This window comes from Peromyscus maniculatus, chromosome 6 (genome assembly GCF_049852395.1).
Source record: "Peromyscus maniculatus bairdii isolate BWxNUB_F1_BW_parent chromosome 6, HU_Pman_BW_mat_3.1, whole genome shotgun sequence".
In the NCBI taxonomy this organism is placed as follows: Eukaryota; Metazoa; Chordata; class Mammalia; order Rodentia; family Cricetidae; genus Peromyscus; species Peromyscus maniculatus.
In genome coordinates, this window is record NC_134857.1 from 25,079,719 (window position 1) to 25,086,544 (window position 6,826).

The following is a 6,826-nucleotide window of genomic DNA, read 5'->3' on the forward strand; positions in this document are numbered from 1 at the left end:
TGGCCCGGCAAATTAGACATGCATCCCAAAAGGTATCCTGTGATATTAAAGTCCATTTATATACTCTATAAAGTTCCCCCTGTGGGTCCTGGCAGGCACACTCATGGTTGGGATGTATGGGCTGCTTAATTCCTCTGTGACTTATGTGACGCTGACATGGCTGAAACCCAGGAGTGACCCAGACCGGGATGGAAGCTTGTGCAGGACCCAGGGCCGAGGCTCCTGCATATAAGTCATATTAAACCCCTCTGAGCAGAGAGGTGCAAATTACTAAAGGCTGCTTCGGGAAGAGAATCCTGTCACAGTTCCTAATGAAAATGTCAGGGGCTATGAGCTGTCAGTCGCGGTCCTGCTGCTCCAAAGGCAGGTGTTTGCCTACCTGTTACCCAAGGACAGCTCTGTGCTGCGGCCTGCGGAGAACGTCAACACTTATTTGTGCTGAGAGGACCATAAAGTGGGGGAGGACAGTGAAGCTAGTCGCCAGCGCTGCAAGACATGGCAGGCGGTTTGCGGAAGAGAGGACACGGGGAGGTGAGCCGTGGCACAGGCTGGTGGAGAAAGACAACCTGCGGTGCCGTGGCCTTGTGTGCAGTGCACGCCGTGACCACCACACAAGCTCGCCTACCGGGGGGATTTGGAAGCTGCCTTCCAGGGCAGCTTTCACAAAATCAGAGTCCAGCTTGGGAGGCTGAGGCAGGAGGATTCCCAAGCACGAGACTGGATTGCTGTAGAAAGGGACACAGCTTGTTATTTCCATCGTCATTCAGGAGACCCAGGTTCAGTCTGGTGTCAGTGTTGGTGTCTTATGTCAGCCGGTTTTTGGGGGTCCCTGTGTTCTCTTGTTCTTCCTTGCACTCATGCAGTTATCATCAAAGGGTTTCGGGGAGGTCAGTCATTCTGAGCCTCTTTGTCCTTGGTTCCCTCTTTGCAGTGTCCCCCGAATCCTGCCCATCCTCCCCCTGTCGCAGGCCTGGGCCCTCCCTCGCCCTGGCCTGGACTCTACAGTCTCACGTCTTCTGTCTTCGCCTCTGACCTTACCCCAGCACAGCAACACTAACAACTAATGCCGTTGATCATGCCCCTTTTCCGTGCCAAGCCCTCGGATCGCTGTGCCTCATGCTACTTCTAATGTTGTTGGCAAGAACCTCGGATGTGTATTGCCGCTTCCTTTCTGCAGCTTGGGAGACCCCAAAAGGTACATAAAGTGCCCAAGGTCACGCATGATAATGAGGGACAAGCTCGCATTATAGCTCGTGGCAGATGGACCTCACAGCTTACGCTCTCCCCTGATCACGCTGTGTCCTCCGCTCAGAACCTTCCGTGGCTCCCGTTGCTCAATGCATCAAGTCTCCTCTCTTGGCATTCAAGGTCCTAGGCTGCCAGGCCTTTCCCTGTCACTCACTCTACATCCGAGTCAAGAACGCAGATGAAGGAGCAGAAAGCCCTATTTTTATTTACACCCGGGCTCTCCTTCCTGCGTGCTTTCTTACAGGCTGTTTTTCCTGTCATGAGCAAGAGCTTCTTGTCACTTCTTGTCACTTTTTCTTCTGTGTAAGGAAATGTTGCCCAAGTCAGCCCTGAACAGACTTGGGGTAGGGATCCATTTATTTTCCGGCCTACAAAGGGTATCCTGGATCTTTATTAAACACTGTGAAATGTACTTTAAATAATGTTTCTCTTTAATATCATTTAAAAAGACATTCAGAGCGAATCGGAAAGCAATCCAGTGAGTAATTGCAGAGCTGGTGTCTGCTGCCCTCAGACGCCGAGGATGCGCTGCACTGATCAGCCTCAGCGACTGAGCTCTGTCTGAGGAAGGCGATGACGAAATGCTTCACCTATCACAAGACCGATCCTGGCTGTCGCGAGGCATCCCCCTCTAACTGCAAGCTTTTATTTTCAGAGCCCTGGCATGGCTTCAGGAGCTGTAAGCCCTCCTGTGAGTAAGTGAGCAGTAAGAGCTGGCACGTCCTCAGTCTCAAGAGTCTTCAGCTTTAAACCTCGCATTTAGCTGTGATTTCTTTTTCTGCTTAAGTTGGACATTCTTCTTGGCGAATACTTTTTTGATAAATATGGTAGGATGAAGGTGAATTTGACTGAGACTTATGGGTTGGTCCAGTGAAGGCTGACCCAGGATTAAAAGTCCTACCAGTCCTGACATTAATTCCATAGTCAGAGTAAGAAATGAGAGAGGAATGGATAAATACAGAGTTATCAGTGTGTGAATGCATATACACTTACACACACATGTACACATATACACATTTGCACACATACACACACTTATGCACACATATATGCATACATACATGCAAACAAACTTGTATACACAGATATATATGCATACATATGTATAAACACATACATAGATGTAAATATAACCATGGGATTGAGTGGGAACACTGAAGCTTATGTCCCTGGATCCATTGGTGACTCCACATCTTGGGGAAAGACAAGAGACATCTCACCCTCTGATTCTGAAGGGACAGCATGGTATTCCAGGGAAAGATGTTTTTGGAAAGATCCTTCCTATCACTTTGACATTTGACTAATTAAATTTATATAATTCAACTTAATACAGAATTAGCTTCTCGGAGTATCATTCTCTGGATGATGTTATTATTCACACAAATGCTTATAGGTGATCCAAGATAAACACATGCTCCTGAGGTGAAGGGCCTGATTGAAGATTTGCCCCTGATGGACAGTTTAATTCTGGATTGTGTAGGTCAAATGTTTCATTACCCCGTTTTAATTTTATTTTATTTCTTATGTTTCAAAACAGATCTGCTTAGGAGAGGAGAGAGGAAGAGTGGAGAGACCGGTCCAGGAGCAGAATGCCACTGTTGGTAACACCATGTGAGCATGGTGCCGTACATACTAGGTAGTTTAAAGTGCTATTTTAAAAAAATCACTTATAAACATTTAAAATTTTATTTATTTTGAATATTAAAAATTTATTTTAAAAGATTTACTTATCTTACTTTATGTGCATAGGCATTTTGCCTAAATGTGCGTGTACCATATATATACCTGGTATCTGTAGAAGCCAAAGAGGGCAGGCAATTGGGTCCCCTGGAAGTGGAGTTTCAGATGGTTGTGCGGTCCCTGTGGGTGCTGGGAACCGAACTGAAGGTCTCTGTAAGCGCAGCCGGTGTTCTGGACCATCTCTCCAGTCTTCTAAGCCTTATTGCTTGTTGTCACTGTGTGCACTGTGTGGATGTGTGGGTACCAGTGCCGTGGTGAGCTTTAAGCACTGGACCGTCTCACCACCTCCACACTTGGGTTTTGATTTTGAATGACTCTTGTCACTGTCTTCTTTTCAGTCATTATCTGTAGCAAATAGCTCCTGACCACCCAATCGATGTTCTCTGGAAACTTGATGTAATGATGTCTAAGTGCACATAAGGGGTGTGATTAGTGCGCAGAACTGGAGGACGGTTCCAGACAGCAGAAGCGGTAGCTCAGATGTCGGGCAGCATTCCCTGTTTCCACAATGTTCTACATAACTCATGCAGCTGCTGATCTAACCTTTTCAGCAGCTGCATGAGGTAGGTACACCTGTCCTACTGTATGAGTAAGGATATGGGGACACACACTGACTAGCAAATTCCTCTGTAGTCACAAAGCTAGAAAGTTGTGGCGCTATAGACTGGGTCCAGGTAGTCTGGATTAAGAATACAAAATTTTAAAAAAATCAGATGAAATTTATTTTACCTTCATCAAATGTCTTAATATTGCCATCATCTCCAGTGGATTAGTGTCCATTAATGGAATTTGAGGGGCAGGATAGGGTTAATAGAGAGACAGCAAGAGCGAGGAATGAAGGTGTCTGGGAAACATTGCCTTAGGTGGAAGACAGGGAGTCCAGGAGGCAGGTGTGGCAGAGTTCTCTATTCTAAGTTTATTTGGACCTCAGCCAGTGCTGAGACATCTAGACCCAACAGCTCCCACCAAACTGAGTTCTCATGCCCCTGAGGTTCAACACTTTTCTAGATCCTTCTGCAGATCAAGAAAGCTACCCTTTCTCTTCAGACCTCTTTTTGCCTCAGAACACTTAGGTCAGGTTCATCCACCCTTTAGCTAAATCCATGAGGCCTGTTAGGTTTAGGAAATTAGAATCTTACAGATCTTAGAAAAGTCAAGGGGTATTTATTGTATATATAACATTTGTACAGGAATCCAGGTCAGCACCTGATAAATACATTTACGTTGCTACCACAAAACATGTGCATTGCCACCATCACCAAGGCCAGTAAACTTCATGCCTGACACATCAGACTTTGATGCTAAATTGATTATTATTACTATTGTTATTATTATTATGTGCTAAACGTATAGAAAACTTTTGACTGCAGGATACTTGGAAATGAATAAGTGATTGTGGATATCCTTATCAATTGCTTTCCCTGTGTGGACATGGGACAAAAGTGCAGGAAGCCATTCATACATCCTGTGCTGGCCACGAAGGAGTCTGACTCACCCTGATCCCCTAAGGACTGCTGTTCCAATCGTATTCCACATGTGCAGAGAGTGGGCAGGCTGTGAGTTGATAGCTGCACTCTATGGTCCCTGCAGGTTTGCTGAGCAAAAAGTAACAAAGGAAATACAAACTCGGGCGAGGAAAGGGCTAGCCTTGCCGTTGTCCTTGGAAAGACCTATTCACACTGCTTAGGAAGGCCTTCCCCCTGCCTGCCTTGGGGGACACTGGCCTGGCTTGAGGGTCGCAGAGGAAAGCACAATGTGCAAGGATCATAAAACAGCCCGTGAAAATGCATCTTGTTTTCTGTTTTGTCTTTACTTCTTACATCCTTTGCCCGACAGTGTATAACCTGTAGATTTTATGTCCTGTTCACAAATTCCCTCTGGGTATAATGACTGATTTCTTTTTTCTTGTTTCTCTCAGCTGAAGACTGTACAAAGGAAAAAATTACAAATTAATGACACACGTTTGTGACTATAAGCAGGGGACAGATTCAGAACTGTGCGAACACACCTGGTAACCTTTATCTTAGGATCACAACGCTCAGTTCCCGATTGACCTTAGATTTGCACGGCCAGTCGAGTGCCTCTGTCTGTTTCTGTGGGGGAGCTCTGTGCTCTGTGTTGTTAGATGTGAACTCTGATCTGGAGCAGGTCCCTCTGCAGAACAAACCCAATGTCCCGCGTTAGGACACGGAGCCTCCATGTCTCATACTGCAGAGGGACAGTCTGTGTACATCATGGATGAGGAGTGCACTGGCAGCCCCTGGCCACAGGGTGTGTTCTGAATCAACAAAGAGCTGGGATGAGTCACTTACCCAGCATTCCCCTGGAAACAAGATATGATTTTAGATGAAAATAGCCACGAGTATTCCTCTAGCACCTTTCTGAGTCAACCAGGATGTCTCCTAAACCCTCCTCTCCACAGACTCATTGAATCATCTTAACTAAGAGGGAGGGAGCACTACAGTGATTAATCTGGAAAAATTTAGGCATTGATTTCAAGTAAATTGCGCAGTGTGCCTCAACTAGTGACGGGGAGGAAGATTCTGAGCCTAATGTTTTCTCCAGGCTCTACCACAAGATGGTGAGAACACACTGGCTTCTGGAGTGCCAGGTTATAGTAGAACCTGCCTCAGCGCTGTGGCTCTTCCTTCTGGGCTCAATCTGAAGGACTTCTCACCCAGAAGTCTGCACACTGCAAGGCCCTTCAGCATCCTCAAAGGCAATGGAAAAAGTAGGGGAGGGATTCCAGAGTTCCACGGTCACCACCCAGTGCTGGAGCCTTTCATCCAGCATTATTTGCTAGCGCTGAATAAATGTGAGTAAGTTCTGCAGCTCCTAAGAAGTCTGAAGCCTGTAGTTTTAAACAATAATTCCAGTTAGCTCACATGGGGTGTTGGATGGCTGGTTTTTGATGGCATGATACAAACTAGAGTCACTTGGGAAGAGGGAATTTCAACTGAGAAATTGTCTCCATCGGATTGGCCTGAGGTCTTATCTATGGAGCATTTTCTGGATTAATGATTGATGTGGAAGGGCCCAGCTCAATGTGGATGGTGCGACTCCTGGGCTGGTGGTCCTGGGTTATATGAAAGCAGGCTGAGTGAATTATGGAGAGCAAGCCAGTGAGCAGTGTTCTCCCACCGGTCTATGCTTAAGTTGTTGCCCTGACTTCCCTCAGTGATGTATTGTGACTTGGGAGCCGTCATCTGAATAAGCCCTTTCCTCCCTAAGTGGCTTTTGGCCATGGCATCTATCATTGCAACGGAGAAGCAGACCAGGACAGGGTAGTAACAATTTCCAACAGAAATGGGATGGGGAAGCTCTCGCTTCAGTGCCGTGAGCTGCTCTCATACTCTTTCCTGCTGCAGACAGCCCACAGACGTGAAGTTAACATGGATTTCGGCTGTTATAGTTCTGGGAGAGCCAGAGGTGGCTGTGTGGATGATGCTACCAGAACAGGAGCCACTGGAGTGGAAGGTGAGGAAGATCAGTGACGAATCTGACACACCTGGTCAAGGGTCGAGGTTGAGGTAATGGAGCAAAAAGAGGTGAGAGGTGAAAGAAGGGATGAGAAGAGCTAAGACTGATGCTGAAATGAGGACCTGTGCTGAGCACTGTGGTCCTGGGAACAGGGCCGAGGGAAACTGAGGAGAAATTGGGCGGGGGAGGGGGGGAATTTTCATGGGAAATGGTGGACCATAGAAGACCCAGGAGGAGGGACTCTGGAGGCTTTGTGGGAACAAAGCCCAGAAGAATTGGTGACCAGGACATGAGTTTTTAAATAGAGATTATGAGTTTGGCACAGCAAAGCAAGGGAGTCACAGGCCTTTACCAAGCA

The 6,826-nt window shown here is 46.7% G+C and overlaps 1 long non-coding RNA gene across 1 annotated transcript; it reads left to right on the forward strand.

Annotated features, from left to right (window-relative positions):
- Positions 1-727: 727 nt before the first annotated feature.
- Positions 728-6,612, forward strand: LOC143273724 (uncharacterized). The gene is made up of 3 exons (XR_013051910.1): positions 728-1,939; positions 2,786-2,884; positions 4,907-6,612. It is a non-coding gene; the product is annotated as an uncharacterized LOC143273724 (long non-coding RNA).
- Positions 6,613-6,826: the final 214 nt, after the last annotated feature.